General features: G+C 39.7%; 2 protein-coding genes across 4 annotated transcripts in view; one reads left to right on the plus strand and one right to left on the minus strand.

Moving 5' to 3' along the window:
- The window catches only part of DSPP (dentin sialophosphoprotein), a 60,022-nt gene that overhangs the window by 7,759 nt on the left and 28,837 nt on the right, over positions 1 to 23,426 (minus strand). The window lies entirely within an intron of this gene.
- Positions 10,486 to 23,426, plus strand: part of LOC139170600 (uncharacterized) — an 80,164-nt gene continuing 67,223 nt past the window's right edge. The window contains exons 1-2 of one of the 3 annotated variants that reach the window (XM_070758041.1): positions 10,486 to 10,523; positions 21,126 to 21,232. The gene's annotated coding sequence lies outside the window, so the exon portion shown is untranslated. Of the gene's footprint in view, positions 10,524 to 17,219; positions 17,283 to 21,125; positions 21,233 to 23,426 lie in introns of those variants that run through there. The other 2 variants (XM_070758039.1, XM_070758040.1) reach the window with 2 other exon arrangements.

Here is a 23,426-nt window from a genome sequence, read left to right on the forward strand (position 1 = left end):
TGGACCCCTTCAATTTTGTCAATATCTTTTTGTAGGCGAGGTCTCCAGAACTGAACACATGAACAAATAAGTCATATTTCACACTGAACAAATGAATCATATTTACTGATCTGCGCACATAGATTGCGTTCTCTTTGCATTCTGTACATTTGAAGACCTTAAAGCATCCCAGGAACATCTGGAAGTTATTATTGTGACCACTATAACTGGCTGAGGGTTGTTGTGTTTTTTTTATTCTCAAAGGCATGGCAGCAAATATACTCATGTAGGCTTTAATTATCAACACCAGCCCTTGGGTTGATATGCCACCCAAGACCAAAAAAGCCACATGAGTTGTTAATCATCTCCTCTATGTTGGTCAAATGATTCTGTCCCATGAAAAAGCTATTTCAGCAGCTATAAAGGTTCAGGCCCTGTGAAACCACCAGAGAGGTGAGAATTCATAATAATAGGTCTCTAGCTGTCAGAAGATGCGACATCCCAATTTAGGTGGAGGATAAATGGCTTCAAGAGAAACATATAGAATAAATAGATGGGAAAGTCCAGTATATCACAAGGTAAAAAACCTCAACGTTCTTTTTTTATAATACTTAAGAGTTCATTATTGCGCTATGGTTACAACCAACGTACCTATTGAAACATTCTTTTCAAACCACTTGGGTTTTCAATTTTCCACAGTGGGGTGGAAACAGGCAATTGAAAGGAGAATAGAGGAGGTTCTCTCAATTTCAAATATCTTTGGGAAGCGGTATTGAAATGGTAAGAGAAAGGACCAGAGGTAGAAACATAGAAACATAGAAGTCTGACGGCAGAAAAAGAACTCATGGTCCATCTAGTCTGCCCTTATACTATTTTCTGTATTTTATCTTAGGATGGATCTATGTTTATCCCAGGCATGTTTAAATTCAGTTACTGTGGATTTATCTACCACGTCTGCTGGAAGTTTGTTCCAAGGATCTACTACTCTTTCAGTAAAATAATATTTTCTCATGTTGCTTTTGATCTTTCCCCCAACTAACCTCAGATTGTGTCCCCTTGTTCTTGTGTTCACTTTCCTATTAAAAACACTTCCCTCCTGGACCTTATTTAACCCTTTAACATATTTAAATGTTTCGATCATGTCCCCCCTTTTCCTTCTGTCCTCCAGACTATACAGATTGAGTTCATTAAGTCTTTCCTGATACGTTTTATACTTAAGACCTTCCACCATTCTTATAGCCCGTTTTTGGACCCGTTCAATTTTGTCAATATCTTTTTGTAGGTGAGGTCTCCAGAACTGAACACAGTATTCCAAATGTGGTCTCACCAGCATTCTATATAGCGGGATCATAATCTCCCTCTTCCTGCTTGTTATACCTCTAGCTATGCAGCCAAGCATCCTACTTGCTTTCCCTACTGCCTGACTGCACTGTTCACCCATTTTGAGACTGTCAGAAATCACTACGCCTAAATCCTTTTCTTTTGAAGTATTTGCTAACACAGAACACAGGTAATTTTCAAATAAGAGAAAGAGGTTCAAATATCATGCCTATTTTTTAAAAAAAGTCTTTCCCATTAAAGAAAAAAGTGGGCATCTCAGAGTCATAAAATTGTAGGTAGAAATGTGAAGGAGGCAGAGTGAGATGTATCTTTCTCTGCTAATGTTTGACAATTTATTGACAACAAATTCAAGAAAATTCTGGTAAAAAGAAATGCTGCTTCATGAAATGAGTTAATTGATGGAGTCTATTGCTCCAAATGCAACAATGAATAAGGTTCAGGAGGGGAGTGTTTTCAATAGGAAAGTGAACACAAGAACAAGGGGACACAATCTGAAGTTAGTTGGAGGAAAGATCAAAAGCAACATGAGAAAATATTATTTTACTGAAAGAGTAGTAGATCCTTGGAACAAACTTCCAGCAGACGTGGTTGGTCAATCCACAGGAACTGAATTTAAACATGCCTGGGATAAACATAGATCCATCCTAAGATATTTATTTATTAGTTGGACTTGTATGCCGCCCCGAGTCTTCGGAGAGGGGCGGCATACAAGTCCAACTAATAAATAAATAATAAATAATAAACTAATAAATAAAATACAAAAAATAGTATAAGGGCAGACTAGATGGATCATAAGGTCTTATTCTGCCGTCAGTCTTCTATGTTTCTATTTTTTTTTCAAAGTTGATGTCATAAAATTGATCCATCTGTTTTATTTCTACTCAAGAGCAAAGATGGGGAGTTTAGAGCCATTCAGCTGTTGGCCTCCTCAATAATTTCTATCTATGGGACAACTTGCTAACAGCGGATTATAAAATTTTCCCCATAGCTGCTCAAAATGGACAGATGGAACCGTTAAGCCTGCAGATAATATGCAACTGAATCCCGGTAAAGACAGAGGAAGAGGCAACGGTAGAAAAGCAAAGTTGTAGCCTTCATACCTTGGTTGTGAGCTATCCAGACACAACTGTGCTAATGTAGAGGAAGGACTAGGTGGTTAGTCTCCTTGAGCAGATTTTTACTACTGTAATTGTTCCAAAAAAAAGGGCATTCATACCAGAAGAGGCCAACCAAACCTGATTAAGCTGTGGAAAGAAACCCCAAAAGTACATGAGAGAAATATTAACACCATCTTTTTTCTATTATCTTTTCATCCTAGGTTTCAAAGCAATAGAAGGGTAAAGAATGATAAGGCGAAATGGAACCAAGGCCACCAAATAGAAGTGTACCTAAAATACTATAGAATAGAATAGAATAGAATAGAATCTGTCTGTCCAAATGTGGGATAACATCTCCAGTAAATAACTTTTTAACATGATGTTGCCAGAAAGTCTTCCTTTTTCCTCTATCTCTCAGTGTGTTGAATTCTCCTAACATCTCAATTGCCTTCTAGTAATTTATAGGGATTTCAACCTGTAGCAAGCCAACTTATACATTGTTATTGTTTTTTATTACAGTTTCCGCACTCCATTCTGGTTTAAATTATATTATCTTAAAGGAACAGATCATGTTCTTATTTTTATTTGTCAAATTTTGGAAGGATGTTTAGATAGCAATAAGATGATCTTTTCCTTGTGCATAAATTCTCTCAATGTGGGTCATTTCCCCCCAAAAAACTGATTTCATCTAGATATTCCAGAAGAAGAATTAAAACCCCTTTGTGAAAGTCCAAGCTCATCTTCTACATTCTAATCATTTCCAGTTGCTGAAAGAACAAGCCATCATTATCTCACCACTAAATTCAATACAGCTGCTAAGATAGCATCTACCCAAATTCAAAATGCAGCTGTTTAAGGATCAGGTTTGACATTAAATCCCCCCTCTGCTGAAGTTCCAGTAATTGATAGCATTCACAGCTGAAATTATTCACATTTTGAGGAAAAACCTTCCCATTGAAACCAACTATGCATTTCATACCACAATCAATTTGGTCTTTAGCTAGAAGAGTGCCCTATTTAATCCTCAAAGTTTTATTCACACTGTGTCATCAGCAAGTTAGATTCTGCAGCCATAACCGCCTCAGTTCCCTGAATTCAAAACAAGACATCCTCAGTTTTAAAATTTAAAACAAAACATAAAAAATACATTGAATGTAACATACATAATAAAGGGAAAAGAAAGTAGAAAAAGAACACAGACAAACAAAACAAAACAATATGTATTGATTCATCATTTTGTACATATCCATCAAACACATCTCATAGTAAATTAATTTGACGGCTAATGTGAGCGGTAATGTAAGAAAATTGCTTTTGGTTATTCACTTAATTTACAATTTTGTTGTGCTTCCAACCGCTTACAATCCATCATAGGTATAGTAATACATTTCTTATATATCAAATCATTCATAATTTATCTCAGAGTTTAATACTTATATAAATCCATTCCTTTATATATATGTGTGTGTGTGTGTAAAGTGTGAAAAATGGCCCAATAGGCAAACCGGAATTTCGGAAAAACTGACTTCCGGTTTGCCTGTTGGGCCATTTTTTTTTGCATTCTGGAAACTTCCCTCCAGAAACCGGAAACCTGGGGAGGGTGTTTTTCCCCAAGGCCGATAACACTGGGGAACAATTTGTAACACAATTTCTGTTGAGTTTGATTCTTGAGCTTTTTTTATAGTTAATTAGGCATGCTGGTTTCAAAACTGGAGTTAGTTTTCTCCTACCACGTCAAGTTTTTTCTCTTATGAGAATGTCCACAGATTAAGCACTCCAGAAAAAGCTATAAGGGAAATTATTTTACCTTGATATGTATAATTACCGTTAGAATTGGTTTTGTTCATATTTTGAAATGAACAAGTCAAAATGGAACATTTGTACTTCCAGTCATCAAGAGTTGAACTCAATTCAATGGTACCGACTGTACTTACAAAAATTTAACTGTATTTTTGTCCCTACTGTGAACAATGTCACAGAAACTACTCTTTCTATTATAATTATATAGGTCTCTTTTTTTTTTAGCTCTTTTCACAAAGGGCAAAAATCCATCAGACAAGATCACAACATTTCTGGATGAAGAGGTGATCTATTTATTTAGATTTACATTTGGAACTCTGTCTATTACGTACCAATTTATGGTACACAAATCTACACAAATGCACAATGCAGCTGTCGTGCAGTAGAATGATGCTGAATCACTTTTGGACTTTCTCGCTTAAATTTTGTTATTTGCTTTTCAAATGGACCAGCCAGTGCAAGAATTTCAAATTTGGAGAAAAGGAATAATCTATAGATTCTATCCCTCCATATATTTTTTTAATATAGCAATTATATGGCAAACTTTGTTTTTCCAATTTTTTAAAAAATCCACTCACCTTTTTGCTGGACGCCTGTGAATAGTTGAAAAATCATTGGGGTACTGGATGCTTCTGTGGTCTTTGAGATAAAGAACCAGAATGGTACCCTGCAAGAATATAAACTGTGGTTTAGTTTCTAAGCAACCAATTGGAGCTTAGCAACTTCACATGGTCTTAAATGGAAACCCACTAATCCCTTTTTTTGTCCTTGAAATTATTAGGTACCTTTGCACTAAATTGAACTTCTCTTTATCCCACACTCCTGCAAAATGCTAGATAAGTATATTTTATGAGTTGTTTGTGGAAGATAATATATATTATGAATGCCAGATAAGTCCCTGGCCTGTGATTATAGTTTTATTCTCCTGCATTTTCCTTTCGAGATGTTCAGGAGATACTTTCTAACCAAAAGGTAACATTTTAGTGACACCTAGATCCGGCTATCTGTTACACCAGTTTACTCTTAATAACTATTTTTATGATGCTTCTAATCACATATTCTGGCCTGCCTATTGTCAAAGGCTTCTATTTATTCATACTCAGGTTTTCCTTACAAAGTCTCCAAGTACTGATTTTTTGGTGTAATGAAAAACGTATTTCTCCAACGTGGACATCACATACCTTCTTCTAACTTAGAGAGTTGGATAAGGGACCACAGTAAGCCTGAAGATGAATAAGAAAGATATGGATGTGCTACGCTACCTGTTTATATTCTGGCATATAAAACCAAATTTTGTGATGTTGTCTGGCACTGAATATGGCCAAGGGTTTGTGCACATACACCATGGACATTGTACAGAGGGTTTTTTGCTATGTGTTTTATTAGGAACAGAAGTAAAGCTTTTCTCTAGAGGTCCAAACCAAAAGGAATGTATTGCATCGTGAAATTTGTACACATCCCCAATTCATAAGACTTGGGCTTTTTTGGGAGGATAAAACTGTATCACAAGTCATTTTTATTCCTTAAGGATTTGTTACGATGTTTTAATTGCTCGTGCTATGTTATATTAATGTGGTTCTTTTTTATCGCATTTTGAAAATTGTCTGGAGTTTTGGGAATTAGCCAGTTTACCATTTTAGCAAAGGAATAAAGTTTTGATTTTAAATTAAATTGTATAGAGTTGGGGTTTTTTATTTTATTTTATTTTATTTGTTCATTTGTCCAATACACAAATACATAGGAAGAAAAATAGACATGTGGTAATATATATAAGGGTAAAAGTGAACTTAGAAGAGAGGGTATATGAAAGGAAGAGAATATATAAGATAGGTGAAAGAGAGGAAAGACAATTGGACAGGGGACGAAAGGCACACTAGTGCACTCATGTACGCCCCTTACTGGCCCCTTAGGAACCTGGAGAGGTCAATCGTGGAGAGTCTAAGGGAGAAATGTTGGGGGTTAGGGGTTGACACAATTGAGTCCGGTAATGAGTTCCACGCTTCGATAATTCGATTGTTGAAATCATATTTTTTACAGTCAAGTTTGGAGTGGTTCGTATTAAGTTTGAATTTGTTCTGTGCTCTTGTGTTATTGCGGTTGAAGCTGAAGTAGTCATTGACTGGTAGGACGTTGCAGCATATGATTTTGTTTTATATGTTGTGTTTTTTAATTGTTCAAAATCCCCAAATGCATATAGAAACTGAATTATAACTTAGTGAGATTTAATCTTTTATTATTGAATGATATAAGTCTAAGATACCGACACAATGGTTGTTACAATCCTTACATTGTACATATGTTTTTTCTTCTTCTTCTGCAACTGCTGTATCTTTTGGTTCCCTTAGATTGTTTTGAAGGGCTTTAGATTTAGATTTAGATTTTTAAAAAGATTTAATTGGATTTGTATGCCGCCCCTCTCCGAGGACTCGGAGCGACTCACAGCATGTACAGAAAAACAGGAAACAATAATAGCAATCCAATTAATGCATTAAAAAACAACCCTAAAATTCTAATTAAAGAATTTTTAGTTGGTTTGTGTGCTACAATGATGTCACATGATTGTAATAGTCTTTTGTTGGTATCCGATATGCTTTTTAAATATATGGCAGTGTTATCTTTTTCATAGCTTTTGTTAGCTGCACTGTAGTGGGTTGAGTGGTCAGGCATTTCTTTGGATAAAGTTCCATGGGTAACTATTTTGTTGGAAGATGTTGTTTCCTTTTCCTGGTGTTCAGGGTTACAGCAATGTGTTTGTGTTCATCTAAATGGTGTCCTCCCGCAGTTTCTCTGGAGATGGTAATGGGACACTGGTTTGGTGTGGGTAGTTCTCATATTCTGTGGTAGCAAGGCAAGGCTAACCACTCTAGCCTTCGGCTTTTTTAACTGGGGACATTGAGAACTAATATCATGCCAAATCTGTGGTTCTCCAGATGTTTCTAAATTATAGCTCTGAGCGACTCCACTCAGCATGGACAAGTATGGAGGCTTCCGTAACTTTTGAAGGACATCTCTAAGTCCAGATGTTCATCTAATCTGGTATTGTTTTTTTTATTCCCAGGGTTGTGCTTCATCTCTGTTACTAGAGATGAGTTTTTGGTTTGGCCAGCCTGTCGAAGCTGTTGCCTGGGGTGTGGCCCCCATGCATGCTACAGCTACTAGGAGTCACAGGTGAGAGCTGAGTGACAGAGGCGTACCAAGGTTGAACGAGCTGCCCCCAAAGCTGCCCTAAATGGCACAGGGCCAGATTATCTCCGAGACTGCCTTCTGCCGCACGAATCCCAGTGACTGGTGAGGTCCCACAGAGTTGGCCTCCTTAGGGTCCCGTCGACCAAACAATGTTGGTTGGTGGGACCTAGGGGAAGAGCCTTCTCTGTGGGAGCCCCGGCCCTCTGGAATCAACTCCCCCCAGAGATTTGCACTGCTCCCTCCCTCCTTGCCTTCCGAAAGAGCTTAACAACTCATCTTTGCCGCCAGGCTTGGGACTCTTAGATCTTTCCCTGACCACTGAATGTCTTAAGTATGATTGCTGAATGTTTGGTTAATAAGTTAATTTTTTAGGTTAATCTTCTCTTTCTAATTGTTTTTAATATTGTAGTACTAATTGGATTATATTACTGTTCTTTTTTATATATGCTGTGAGCCGCCCCGAGTCCTCGGAGAGGGGCGGCATACAAATCCAATTAAATAAATGAATGAATGAATGAATGAATGAATGAGCTGGACATGCTCCTACACCAGAGGTGCTACCCCTCCCTGAGCACCGCGTACACCCCTGCTGAAAAATAACTAATAAATAAATCTCATCATGTACTTTTATCTTGAATCATTGTTTTGCCTCTGTCCCCAGCTGGGGTTCCAGCAAAGTTGGCCTTCTCCAGGTCCCATCAGCCAGACAATGTTGCTTGGCAGGCCCTAGGGGAAGAGCCTTCTCTGTGGGGGCCCCAGCCCTCTGGCATCAGCTCCCCCTGGAGATTCGCACTGCCCCCATTCTCCTTGCCTTCCGTAAGAGTCTTAAGACTCACCTATGTCACCAAGCTTGGGGGGATTAGGTCTCAGCCCCCTGGCCAACGAAATGAGATATACTGCTGTGAGCCACCCCGAGTCTACGGAGAGGGGCGGCATACAAATCGAATAATAATAATAATTAATAATAATAATAATAATAATAATAATAACTCAGCTGCTGCAAAAAGATCGCACAGACTGACTACAAGCATAGACATGATGCTGTGGCACAGATGATCCACTGGAACTTGTGCCGGAACTACCATTTCCCAGTGGCAAAGAACTGGTGGGATCATAAGCCCGAAAAAGTGGTCGAAAATGAGCAAGCAAAACTACGGTGGGACTTCCGACTTCGGACTGACCGAATTCTGAAGCATAACACACCAGACATCCTGATTGTGGAGAAAAAGAAAGTATGGATCATCGACATCACAATCCCAGGGGACAGCAGAATTGAGGAGAAGCAGATAGAGAAATTAGTGAAATACGAAGATCTAAAAATCGAGCTGCAACAACTCTGGCATAAGCCCGTGAAAGTGGTCCCAGTGGTACTTGGCACGCTGGGCGCAGTGCCAAAGGATCTCAGCGGACATTTGAAAACCATCGGAATTGACAAAATCTCCATCTGTCAATTGCAAAAGGCCGCTTTACTGGGATCGGCAAACATAATTCGCTGCTACATCACGCAGTCCTAGGTACTTGGGAAGCGCCCGACTGGTGATGAAATACGAAATCCAGCATAGTGATCTCGTTTGCTGTGTTGTATTGACATAATAATAATAATAATAATAATAATAATAATAATAATAATAATAATAATAATAATAAATAATAATAATATGTTGTATGATTGAACTGGCATGATTGTTTTTAAATATTGCATTTTTAATTTAATTAGATTTGCCGTTGTACTGTATGGTTATATTATATGCTGTTAGCCGCCCCAAATCCTCGGAGAAGGGTGGCGTTCAAATCAAATCAAATCAAATCAAATCAAATCAAATCAAATCAAATCAAATCAAATCAAATCAAAAAATAAACAAACAAATAAATAAATAAAGGGCAAACATGAATTCCATTGGTCTAGACAACCAACTCTTCCTTTAAAGAATTTATCTGATGTGAGACAAGATGGTATTTTAGGAACCGGTGTTCAATTTGCTTAAGCCTTTTAAATATACCTTTCTAAGCTCAAGGTTGTCTCTCCTAGCTGGCAAATATTAATTCAGGATAAGGACTTGCCCAGAAGATGAGTACAGCAGGAATTAAAATATTTGAATAGCTTTGGGGCCAACCCCAAAAGTATATTTTTGTGCCTGTTTAGATGTCCACTGCAGTAGGAAATAGCATTTTTATGTAACTTCCCTTCTTGAAAGTATTTACAAACCAAATACAAGTGGGGTTTTTTAATAGATGTGTCTTAGGGATGGGCATTCCTGAGTCACATCTTACTCAAAGCTCCCATATCCTTCTTCACCCTTCACACTTCTTTTAACTTGTGCTGTTGCTTAGATGTTACGATTATTGAAGAGTTCTCCAGGTTAAAAATAAGGAAGAAAACAGCCTACCGCCTGACTGCACTGTTCACCCATTTTGAGACTGTCGGAAATCACGACCCCTAAATCCTTCTCTTCTGAAGTTTTTGCTAACACAGAACTGCCAATATAATACTCGGATTGAGGATTCCTTTTCCCCAAGTGCATTACTTTACATTTGGAAACATTAAACTGCAGTTTCCATTGCTTTGACCACTTATCTAGTAAAGCTAAATCATTTGCCATATTACAGACGCCTCCAGGAATATCAACCCTATTGTACACTTTAAAGTCATCGGCAAATAAGCAAACCTTCCCTAGGGTCCAACTTTGAGTTGGACCCAGAAGCTAGAAGATCCGGGCCCAAGACATCTCAGAAGGAGAGACCAAAGACTGTCAATCTTCCTACATTTGACATTATGAATGCATCCACTTGATGTGGAGCTTTCTCTGGGGAGCATTGAGCTTAGTAGGTTCTGTAATGTACTGTGTCTTTAATAAGTTCTGGCCTTTACATCTGCACTACCTACAGCATTCGCTGGCTGGGGAATTCTGGGAGTTGAAGTCCAGATCTCTTCAAGCTGCCAAGGTTGGGAAACACTGACCTACAGTATAATACAGGGTGCTGAGAGCTCTAAAGGCAACTCTGGAAAAGGAAGATAATTGTGGCATTGAAAAGGCGAGTTGTTAACCCTCAGCACAAACTTCTCTTTAGGGGAAAAAAAACACAAATTCATGTCTTTGAGTTCCAAACTATTGCTTAAAGGTACTTTTATTCTTGTGTGGCTGTATCGGGTTTTTTTCTGTTTTACTGATTATACTGTAATTTCTATAAAGTGGTTTTGAATAAGAACAGAATTTGGATGAAGACCTTGGAGGTCTTTGAGTGACCCTCTACCATAGAAACATAGAAGGTTGATGGCAGAAAAAGACCTCACGATCCATCTAGTCTGCCCTGATACTATTTCCTGTATTTTATCTTTGGATGGACCTATGTTTATCCCAGACATGTTTAAATTCAGTTACTGTGGATTTACCAACCATGTCTGCTGGAAGTTTGTTCCAAGCATCTACTACTCTTCCAGTAAAATAATATTTTATCACATTGCTTCTGATCTTTCCCCCAACTAACCTCAGATTGTGCCCCCTTGTTCTTGTGTTCACTTTCCTATTAAAAACAGTCAAATAATATTTTCTCATGTTGCTTCTACCAGTGATGGTGAACCTTTTTTGGTTCGTTTGCCAAAAAGGTGGGCAGTTTGGGTCATTTTTCACCCTCCAGAAGCTGCAGGAGTCTACGGAGAGAGGCGGCATACAAATCTAATAAATAAAATAAAATAATAAATAAATAAACAGCTTGCGTGCCAGCAGATATGGCTCGGCATGTCACCTCTGGCACCCGTGCCTTAGGTTCGAACATCACTGCTCTATACCATTTCATTTTTTTTATGTTGGTTATTTGTACATTTTTTATTTTATTTTTTATTATTTAATTCTCTGAGCTGCTCAGAGTCCAGTATGTGAGATGGGTGTCTATATTAATAGAATAACTAAATCAACATTTCTGAGCTGTTGGTTGAACTCGGCAAAGAGACAAATGAAATGCAAATAATAATAATAATAATAATAATAATAATAATAATAATAATAATAATAATAATTTAATAATAATAATTTATTAGATTTGTATGCCACCCCTCTCCGAAGATTCGGGGCAGCTCACAACATAACAATAGTACAATACAGTGATCCCTCGATTTTCGCAATCTCGTTCTTCGCGAAACGCTATATCGCGATTTTTCCCACCCGATGACGTCACTCTCTTCCTTCCTTTCTCATCTTTCTTTCTCTCTCTCTTTCTCTATCTTGCTTCTTCCTCTCTCACACTCTCTTCCTCCCTCTCTCATCTCTTTCTTTCCTTCTCTCTCTTTCTCTATCTCTCCCCCTCTTGCTGGTGGGCGGTGGGCGGGCGGGGGCATCAGCGAGGAAGACCCAGGGAAGGTTCCTTCGGCCGCCCAGCAGCTGATCTGCTCGGTAGCGCAGCAGCAGCGAGGAGCCAAATCGGGGTTTCCCCTTTGCGTGGGCGGCGGGGAAACCCCGATCTTTGTCTGCTCTCTGCTGCTGCGCTACCGAGCAGATCAGCTGCTGGGCGGCCGCAGCAGCAGCGAGCAGATGAAGATCGGGGTTTCCCCGCCACCCACGCAAAGGGGAAACCCCGATCTTCGTCTGCTCTCTGCTGCTGCGCTACCGAGCATATCAGCTGCTGGGCGGCCGAAGGAACCTTCCCTGGGTCTTCCCCGCCGCCCACGCAAACTCCACCATCTGCGCATGCGCGGCCATGGAAAAAAAGGGTGCGCATGCGCAGATGGTGTTTTTACTTCCGCAACCCTACATCGCGAAAAATCAATTATCGCGAGGGGTCTTGGAACGGAACCCTCGCGATAATCGAGGGATCACTGTACATTGCAAATCTAATACTGTATTAAAATTTAAAAAGTCAATTAAAAACATGAATATAAAATAATCAATATCATAAAATCACAACTACACACTCGTACACACCCAACTCAATTAATCATACTACAGAAGTCAGAGAAACAACGAAGGGGGGAGGCAATCATCTCTATGCCTAGTGACAGAGTTGAGTCTTCAGCATTTTACAGAAGGCATGGAGGGTGGGGGCTGTTCGAATCTCTGGAGAGAGTTGATTCCAGAGGGCTGGGGCCACCAAAGAGAAGGCTCTTCCCCTGGTCCATGCCAACCGACATTGTTTAGTCAAAACAATGTTTCCCATAGGAATCAATGGAAAAGCGATTAATGCATGCAAGCCCAAATTTCACCCCTTTTACCAGTCGAAGCGCCCGTTTTTGCACTGCTGGGATTCTCCCGAGGCTCCCTTCCATGGGAAACCCCACCTCTGGCCTTCCATGTTTTTGCAATGCTGAGGCTCCCCTCGCTGTGAAATCCCACCTCCAGACTTCCGTTGTCAGCAAAGTGCCCGTTTTTGCGATGCTGGGATTTCCCTGCAGCATCGCAAAAACACGGAAGTCCTGAGGTGGGGTTTCCCATGGAGGGGAGCTTCAGGGGAATCCCAGCAGCGCAAAAACGGGCACTTTGCTAGCAATGGAAGTCCAGAGGTGGGGTTTCCCAGTGAGGGGAGCCTTCGCCTGGCAACGGAAGTCCGGAGGTGGGGCATCCCAGTGTTCAGTAAGGTCCCACAGAGTGGGTCTCCTAAGGTCCCCTCGACCAAACAATGTCAGCAAGCGGGGCCTAGGGGAAGAGCCTTCTCTGTGGGTGCCCCGGCTCTCTGGAATCAGCACCCCCTGGAGATTCACACTGCCCCCACGCTCCTTGCCTTCCGAAAGAGTTTAAAAACACATATTTGCCGCCAGGCCTGGGAACACTAGACCTTCCCCCTGACCAACGAATGGCATTAGTGTGATTATCGAATGAATGCAAATGAATGTTTTAAAGTTAGAATTTTAAAGAATCTTTTTAGTATATTAATTGGATAAACTGTATTGTTATGTTTTTGGTATATGCTGTGAGCCACCCCGAGTCCGCGGAGAAGGGCAGCATACAAGTCCAGTCAATCAATCAATCAATCAATCAATCAATCAATCAATCAATGAATTTCCTAAAATATTTCATTCCTCCAGGAGGGGGATAGGTACTAACTTCCTACAAACTAATGCAAAGTAGAGAAAAGCAAAAGAAACAGACACAAATTGGGACATTTATTTTATTACCTTCAAACATAGAATCGAAAGGTTGAAAGTGGACAAACACAAAATCAAATATCATGCAGAAGACGACAAAAGTGGTCTTGAATATCTGTGGCATGTTACTCACAAAAATACCCTGCAGATGATAATGAGACATGCATTCCAATAGTTAAATACACAACAATCAGAATGCTGGTGAGCCTAACAACAGCAAATGACGCAAACGAAACATCTGGACATGAAAAGGCCATTTCTACATTGTGTGCTAAAAGAAGACATCAATATGGGGAAAGCATCAGATTCAAAGACTCAGGGAGAGAAAGTTCTGTGTGCAAATTACAAGAATATATATGGATTTAAACAAGTTACCCAAGCATGGACCACAAAAATTAAACAAAGTACTCCCAAAAGAAATCACTCAAACCAAGGCCAATTCACGTCTAGAGACTGAATAACAAATGAAGTTTTATATTGTGGAAATGGCCCGGGAATGGCACAACAGAGAGAGTTCCGGTGAAAATTTATTTATTTATTTATTTTATTTATACATTTGTCCAATACACAAATACATAGGAAGAAAAATAGACATGTAGTAATATATATAAGGGTAAAAGTGAACTTAGAGGAGAGGATATATGAAAGGAAGAAGAATATATATGATATGTGAGAGAAAGGAAAGACAATTGGACAGGGGACGAAAGGCACACCAGTGCACTTATGTACGCCCCTTACTGGCCTCTTAGGAACCTGGAGAGGTCAATCATGGAGAGTCTAAGGGAGAAGTGTTGGGGGTTAGGGGTTGACACAATTGAGTCCGGCAATGAGTTCCAAGCTTCGATAACTTGATTGTTGAAATCATATTTTTTACAGTCAAGTTTGGAGCGGTTTGTATTAAGTTTGAATCTGTTGCGTGCTCTTGTGTTGTTGCGGTTGAAGCTGAAGTAGTCATTGACCGGTAGGACGTTGCAGCATATGATCTAGTGGGCAATACAGTGATCCCCCGAGTTTCACGATCTCGATCTTTGCGAAACGCTATATCGCGATTTTTCCACCCGATGACGTCACTCCCTTCCTTTCTCATCTTTCTTTCTCTCTCTCTTTCTCTATCTTGCTTCTTCCTCTCTCACACTCTCTTCCTCCCTCTCTCATCTCTTTCTTTCCTTCTCTCTCTTTCTCTATCTCTCCCCCTCTTGCTCTCGAGCGGCGGGCGGCACCCAGGGAAGGTTCCTTCGGCCGCCCACCAGCTGATCTGCTCGGCAGCGCAGTAGCAGCGAGGAGCCGAAGATGGGGTTTCCCCTTTGCGTGGGCAACGGGGAAACCCCATCTTCGGCTCCTCGCTGCTACTGTGCTGCCGAGCAGATCAGCTGGTGGGCGGCCGAAGGAACCTTCCCTGGGTCTTCAACTCCCAGAGCGGCGGACAAGCGGCGGGCGGACAAGCGGCGGGCGGACAAGCGGCGGGCGGACAAGAAAAGCGGCAGCCGGACAAGCGGAAAAGCAGCGGACAAGCGGCGGGCGGAAAAGCGGCAGCCAGACAAGCGGCAAACAAGCGGAAAAGCGGTGGACAAGCGGTGGGCGGAAAAGCGGCGGCCGGACAAGCGGACAAGCGGCGGACAAGCTGAAAAGCGGCGGACAAGCTGAAAAGCGGCGGACAAGCGGGCAGGCAGGCAGCTCCTCAGCTGCTGGGTCTTCCCAGGTGTGGAAGTAAAAACACCATCTGCGCATGCGCGGCCATGGAAAAAGGGGCGCGCATGCGCAGATGGTGTTTTTACTTCCGCACCACTACATCCCGAAAAATCGATTATCGCGAGGGGTCTTGGAACGGAACCCTCGCGATAATCGGGGGATCACTGTACTCAAATCGTGTTTTAGGCGCCGTAGTTCTAGGCTTTCTAGGCCGAGGATTGTTAGTCTATTTGTGTGCAATAGGGTTGATATTCCTGGAGGGGTCTGTAATATGGTAAATGATTTAGCTTGACTAGATAAATGGTCAAAGCAATGGAAACTGCCGTTTAATGTTTCCAAATGTAAAATAATGCACTTGGGGAAAAGGAATCCTCAATCTGAGTATTGCATTGGCAGTTCTGTGTTAGCAAAAACTTCAGAAGAGAAGGATTTAGGGGTAGTGGACATTTGCAGTACTGTGTTCAGTTCTGGAGACCTCACCTACAAAAAGATATTGACAAAATTGAACGGGTCCAAAGACAGGCTACAAGAATGGTGGAAGGTCTTAAGCATAAAACGTATCAGGACAGACTTAATGAACTCAACCTGTATAGTCTGGAGGACAGAAGGAAAAGGGGGGACATGATCGAAACATTTAAATATGTTAAAAGATTAAATAAGGTTCAGGAGGGAAGTGTTTTTAATAGGAAAGTGAACACAAGAACAAGGGGACACAATCTGAGGTGAGTTGGGGGAAAGATCAGAAGCAACATGAGAAAATATTATTTCACTGAAAGAGTAGTAGATCCTTGGAACAAACTTCCAGCAGACGTGGTTGGTAAATCCACAGTAACTGAATTTAAACATGCCTGGGATAAACACAGATCCATTGTAAGATAAAATACAGGAAATAGTATAAGGGCAGACTAGATGGACCATGAAGTCTTTTTCTGCCGTCAGTCTTCTATGTTTCTATGTTTCTATGTTTCTATTTTCGTAGGATATTCTGTTTCGAGGATATTCCTTCCGAGGCTTTGGAGAATAGGTTGGCCTTCTCCTCCTTGTGACAACTCCAATGTACATCCCAAAAACAGTTTTTGAAATCACCAAATGTGCCTGGTTGCCATGATTTGCACATCTTCTCACAAGGTGTAGCAGCCAGGAGAGAGCTGGAGGTTGAAAAAAAAGTTTTAAAAATAAGGCTACATTCCTGTGGTGTTCCCAAAATATAGTTCTCAATGAAAGGGCAAACGAAAGAGTGGCCTTTTGTACAGAACACTTTGAAATCTTTTTCCTTTTTTTGTTGTTGTTCTTGGTGGTGGTATACTATTATATGGGAGGGGGGCAAACAGGCATTAAGGGTACATTTGTCTGCATAATTAAGCTTGGAGTTTTAGTATTGCATTTTGGTGTGCTAAAAAATATATTCCTGGTTAAAAAAAATATATGGGACGGGCAAAAAGCATGTATTTAAAACAAAAAAATAAAAATTGACCGCAGGATTGTGGTGAAAAGCAAGAAACATATTTAGAACAACGAGAGCCCTTAGAGCAGTGGTTCCCAATTTGATTTTTAATAGGGGCAATTCGAAAATGAGCGATTAACTGAATTTTTGAAAGCTCGCTAATTTGTGATGAAACAGCTTTCTTTCGTTTACCTATTGTCGTTGTTAAAGTGCATTTCCTAGGGCAGGGGAAGGCAAAGTTGGCTCTTCTATGACAAATGGACTTCAACTCCCAGAATTCCTGAGCTAGCATGATTGGTTTCAGGAATTCTGGGAGTTGAAGTCCACATGTCATAGAAGAGCCAACTTTGCCTACCCCTGATTTGGAACAATTGCCAGGAACAAAAATCCTGGAGAAATTGCTCATGTTTTGCTTTTTGTATCTGTTAAGATATTTAATTTAGTAGTTGAAACAGTAAATTGTACAATAGGGCAGAACATACAGTTGTAGGCAATTTAATAAAGAGTGCTGACTCATGGGTCGGGCAATCGACGCTATGATTGGTTGCCATAGGTATAAAGGGGGCGTTTCCCTCTTTTCCCGCCTTTTTCCTCTGTATATTCTGTATGCTGTTTAAATTTACCTCATGATGTTCTTGTGTTCTTTCTGGACGATGAGCAAAAAAAAACTGCTGTAAGTTTGAATATTGAATATATTTATGTATATATAAAAGACTACAAATTTATATTAGTGGCTCTGGACAGCAGCTGTGCAATACCATGACACTATTCAATGTCCCAAATTTTTATTTTTATTTTTATTAGACAAACACAAAACAAAACAAATATAAAAGATATACAAGGGCTTTTATCCACCCCGCTCTTTTCAGAAGTTGTTTACAGTAAACTTTTACATACATAAGATTTCCAGAAACATTATATACTCTTATTTACCTACTACTTCTTTAACAACTATTCAATTTATTTAAATATTCTCTGTAATTATATATTAATTAAACATTATTTATTTTTCCCTTAATTTTTAAAAGGACCATTTGTTCAGCCACAGTTCACCTAAACTGAAGAAGAACATGGAATTTTCCATAAGGATCCAATTTTGTATTTTACCCATTATATCTTTTCACATGAAAAAAAAAAAAGCTTAAGCTTAGAAGTTTGTTTTTTGGGGGGATAATACAGCAAAGCAGGATCCTTTTTAAAAAATTAACCAATAAATATCCCAATTACAAAATGTATCGGTGGATTATAATGCCATAGTGTCGCCTCTGAATTGAGATAAATATGACAGTATCTAAGCCCAAATGGCTGAAAAAAAGGTTGTAGATTTAATGTAATTGACTTCTATGCTGCCCAAACCCAGTGGGACTCAAAAATGATTGTGTTCAGCTCATTGATCCCTGTAGGAATACAAATTAAAGCATTTCTTTTTTGAAAACATCCTGTGAAGCAGACACCACCATCTAGAAAGAGTAGTAGATCCTTGGAACAAACTTCCAGCAGATGTGGTAGATAAATCCACAGTAACTGAATTTAAACCTGCCTGGGATAAACATAGATCCATCCTAAGATAAAATACAGAAAATAATATAAGGGCAGACTAGATGGACCATGAGGTCTTTTTCTGCAGTCAGACTTCTATGTTTCTATGTGTCTGGGTGTTTCTCACTGGTTCTCTGATAGTGTTTTTATAGTTTTTGATACTTTTGTAATACTTGTTTTCGATACTTTTTGAAGTTGGTAATGTATTGTCTTCGAAACTAGACTTACAATCCTGGGTCTTGAAAGCTTAGAACTAAGACGCCTTAAACATCATGATATAAGTATTGCCCACAAGATTATATGCTTCAATGTCCTGCCTGCCAAAGACTACTTCAGCTTCAACCGCAACAACACAAGAGCACACAACAGATTTAAACTTAATATTAACCGCTCCAAACTTGACTGTAAAAAATACGACTTTAGTAATCGGGTTGTCGAAGTGTGGAACTTATTACCGGACTCTGTAGTATCATCCCCTAACCCCCAACACTTTACCCTTAGACTATCCATGGTTGACCTCTCCAGATTCCTAAGAGGTCAGTAAGGGGCGTGCATAAGCGCACTAGAGTGCCTTCCATCCCCTGTCCTATAGTCTCTCCTATATCTCATATATCTTCTCTACTATATCCTCTATAACCTTCACTGTGTATTGGACAAAATAAATAAATACAAATAAATAAACAAATAGCACAGACATTTTAAGCCAAGGGTCCTCAAACATGGCAACTTTAAGACTTGTGGTCTTCAATTCCCAGAATTTTTCAGCCAGCTATGCTCTATTTTAAGTATTATATGGTTATAGTTGACAACAGAGTTAGACACTCAGTCACCCTCCAGAAATTGAGGATTTGGATTTTACGGAAACTGAACTCCAAACCTACTGGAAGGCACCAAATTGTCTTTTTCCTCCCCATTTCCAATTTTACTTTTTATACCAAATGACTAAAACTTGCACTTCTGACATTTTGGGGGGGGAAACCCCTTCCAAAGTGCATGGTATACCTACATTTGTTTGTCTTTGGGGTTTGTATTTTGCTTTGGGTTCCTTTCAATGTCATATATTACGGAGTTGCTTCTACAATGACAAATCTTCGATGACATTTTGCGTAAGCCACAAAGAAATTCCTAGGTTAAGGATCAGTGAACTGAATTGTATTGTGCACATCAGTTAGGGCCAAGGGTGGGCTAGTGCGCAGATAGGGGGGAAGTCAGTGGGGTAGTGAAAATGGAGATTAGAACTGCCCCCACCCTCCTCGCCTTTCGCAAGCTCCTAAAAACCCATCGCTACCATCAGGCATGTTGGGAACTGAGATATTCTTTCCCCGTAAGCCTTTACAATTTATGCATGGTATAAATTTGTTTGTATGTATGTTTGGTTTTAGAATTAAGGGTTTTTTAGCTGTTTTGTATTGGATTTACATGCTGTTTTTATTCTGTTGTTAGCCGCCCCGAGTCTGCGGAGAGGGGCGGCATACAAATCCAATAAATAATAATAATAAAATAATAATAATAACGCCACGCTAGAGCACCCAATTTGCACTGAAAGATGTTGAAAGAAAATGCAGGGCGTCCTGCATTAGCCACACCTACAGAGTGGTAGTAAAAAATTTGGTAGTCCTTCACTGGTTAGGACTGTCAATCATTTCCATATTTATGTTGTTTTGAGCCAACTCTAAAGAGAGCCATAGCACACTTAAATTCACCAAGGAGTTCTGGGAAAGGTTGAAACAACTGTGGAGAGGAAGTCCCTCCAGAATACAGGGTGCGTTCCAAAAGTAATTGAATTTCCTGCGCCGTTCCTATTGGTCGGAGTGGGACCGAAGCACTTGGAGTAGGGGGGGGACACTAAGCTTTGCTGTGAAACCGGTCTCAGTGCTCTCCAAGCTGTGGAAGTGGCAGGATGGGGGTTATTGTAAACCTCTGCGCACCAACCGTGTCATGAAAAAAATGGATGGAAATTTCAAATACATGACGGATCTTCTAATATACGTATTTAAATTCCCTTAGTTCTTACTTCAATATTCACTTTCAAATACATAAAACAATATTGTATACCGGTATATCTGTGTGAATATATGTATATATGTTTGTTTGTGTGTGTGTGTGTGTGTGTGTGTGTGTGTGTGTACAGTGAAAGGCTATCAGAATTTTTACTACCACACTGTGGGCGTGGCTTATGCAGAATGCCCTGCATTTTTTAAAACATCTTTCAGTGCAAATTGGGTGCTCTGGGGTGGAGCTCCATTTTCGCTACCCCATTGCGTTCACCCCATCTGGACGGCAGCCCACTCCTGTACACTCTCTCTCTCTCACACACACACACACACACGTAAAAAATATGATTTCAACAATCGAGTTATCAAAGCGTGGAACTCATTACCGGAGTCAATTGTGTCAACCCCTAACCCCCAACACTTCTCCCTTAGACTCTCCACGATTGACCTCTCCAGGTTCCTAAGAGGCCAGTAAGGGGCGTACATAAGTGCACTGGTGTGCCTTTCGTCCCCTGTCCAATTGTCTTTCCTCTCTTTCACCTATCATATATATTCTCTTCCTTTCATATATCCTCTCCTATAAGTTCACTTTTATCCTTATATATATTACCACATGTCTATTTTCTTCCTATGTATTTGTGTATTAGACAAATGAATAAAGAAATAATAAATAAAATAAAGAAATCTATCCTGGGTTCCCTAAGTTTACAATCCCGGTGGTCCTTTTTCCATACCAGTTTCATTTTTTTCCTTTCAATTCTAACATCAGCCTTTCCATCTCTGCGCATAATCGTATTTTATGTAGAATTTCCTCCTCCTTGTGGGTGTATTTTTGTTCTTCCATTTCTGAGTGAAAGTTAGCCTTGCAGCGGTCAAAATATGTAGCATTAAGCATGTTGTGCTTCTATCATATGTGTCTGTCATTATCCCAAGTAAAAAGAGCTATGTTTTAATTCTATGTTTATTTTCAATATCTCTTCCAGCCATTGCTTTGTTGTTGCCCAGAATTCCCTTGTCTTTTGGCACTCCCACCACATATGATAATATGTACCGGGTGACAGCTTACACTTCCAACAGGTTGGTGATAAATGTGAGCCCATTTTGGTTAACCTCGTTAAGTGTTTCCTATGAAGAAACTAATCTTTATGCAAATAGAATAGAATACAATTTTATTGGCCAAGGGTGATTGGACACACAAGGAATTTGTCTTGGTGCCTATGCTCTCAGTGTACATAAAAGAAAAAGATGCATTTGTCAAGAATCATGAGGTGCAACACTTAATGATTGTCATAGGGGTCAAATAAGCAATGAAGAAATAATCAATATTAATAAAAATCTTAGGATACAAGCAACAAGTTACAGTCATACAGTCCTAAGTGGGAGGAAAACGATGATAGGAACGATGAGAAAAACTAGTAGAATAGAAGTGCAGATTTAGTAAAAAGTCTGACAGTGTTGAGGGAATTATTTGTTTAGCAGAGTGATGGCGTTCGGGGGAAAACTGTTCTTGTGTCTAGTTGCCTTGATGTGCAGTGCTCTGTAGCGATGTTTTGAGGGTAGGAGTTGAAACAGTTTGTGTCCAATAATTATGCATTGCTGCAGGCATATTTCCAGTTGGGCTCAGTTCTACAGTTCCTATTTTTCATAACTTCATGTTGTATGGCTGGATGGAAACTTAATTAAGGATATATCCAGCCTAGAATTAAGAAGAAATTTCCTGAGGGGTGGAGGTTTTCAAGAACAGATTGGATAGCCGTTTGTCAGGAATGGTATAGATCTCCTGCTTGAGCAGGGGTTGAAGACCTCCAAGGTCTCTACATTCTACATTCTAAACTTCTATGGTATGTTGGCCCAGCAAATATTCAAGTCCAGCCGAAAACAGCTGGCTAGTTACAATGCTTGGTTTACCCAGCAGTGCCACTTTCTGGCTGTCTGCAAAATTGCAATTTTTACAACTTTAAAGTTAAATTATAGGCTTGTGACAGTGTTGCTGTCCTCTAACAACATTGTGACTTTGTGCCTTGTTCTGAGGAAGCATCCATTACTCAGGGTCGAATCTGTAAAAGACTACTTGAGGGACTCAAGCACCGTGATAGGAATCCTACTTATATGACAAATATTTAGAAAACCTAAACAATGATTGGGTTCATACAACATAGTTAAACTCATATTATATGCGTGTGTTGATTGGATTTATTTATTTTTTATTTTTTTATTTATTTTGTCCAATACACAATGAGGGTTTTAGTGGGTATATATATATTTGTTTTCGTAAATTTTCACGGGTATATGTATGTAGATTGTTCTGAGTTCGGGTTTTGCCCGAACTTTTTTACATTTTACATTTTACATTTTACAACAGCACGAAGCTTGGAAACTTCAGCCTGATGATGGTGAATGTGATTTCACCGAAACGTCGCATAAACATGCAAAATATTACACAGGGCAAAACCCGAACTCAGAACAATCTACATATATATATATATATATATATATATATATATATATATATATATATATATATATATATATACACACACATAGTAAAATACATGGTGAAGGTTATAGAGGAGATACTCATAGTAAAATATATCTAAGAAATAATAGAAGAAGAGATAGAGGAATAGAAGAAAGGTATAGGAGATATAGGAGAGCAATAGGACAGGGGACGGAAGGCACTCTAGTGCACTTGTACTCGCCCCTTACTGACCTCTTAGGAATCTGGATAGGTCAACTGTAGATAATCTAAGGGTAAATTGTTGGGGGTTTGGGGATGACACTATGGAGTCCGGTAATGAGTTCCATGCTTCGACAATTCGGTTACTGAAGTCATATTTTTTACAGTCAAGTTTGTTTGAGTCGTGGGTTTTTTAACTGGGGTTATCATTTTAATATTTATATTTTGCTTCTTTTTATTGTAAATTGTATTTTTTAATATTGTTGTAAGCTGCCCTGAGTTCTGGGGATTGGGCGGCATAGAGGTCGAAGGGATATTGTCATGTTGCATGGTGTGGAAGAAGTTACCCATTACTGCTCACCACCCGTAGCCTATATAGGCTGTCCCCCTTTGTCACATGGGCACAGGTACTTGCTTTGCGGATGTCTCACCTGGATGCCTTGTTCCTTCAATTGGGTAAGTAACTTTTTTTTTTTGCTTTAAAAAAATAATAAATTGGGGGTTTTTTAATTGGGGTGGTTTTTTTTAGGATTTTGTTGTTGTTGTTAGACATAGCCATAGAATCCACAACCATGTAGGCAAGCTATTCCATTGATTAATTGCTCTT

The sequence above is a fragment of the Erythrolamprus reginae genome, chromosome 7 (assembly GCF_031021105.1).
Source record: "Erythrolamprus reginae isolate rEryReg1 chromosome 7, rEryReg1.hap1, whole genome shotgun sequence".
NCBI lineage: Eukaryota > Metazoa > Chordata > Lepidosauria > Squamata > Dipsadidae > Erythrolamprus > Erythrolamprus reginae.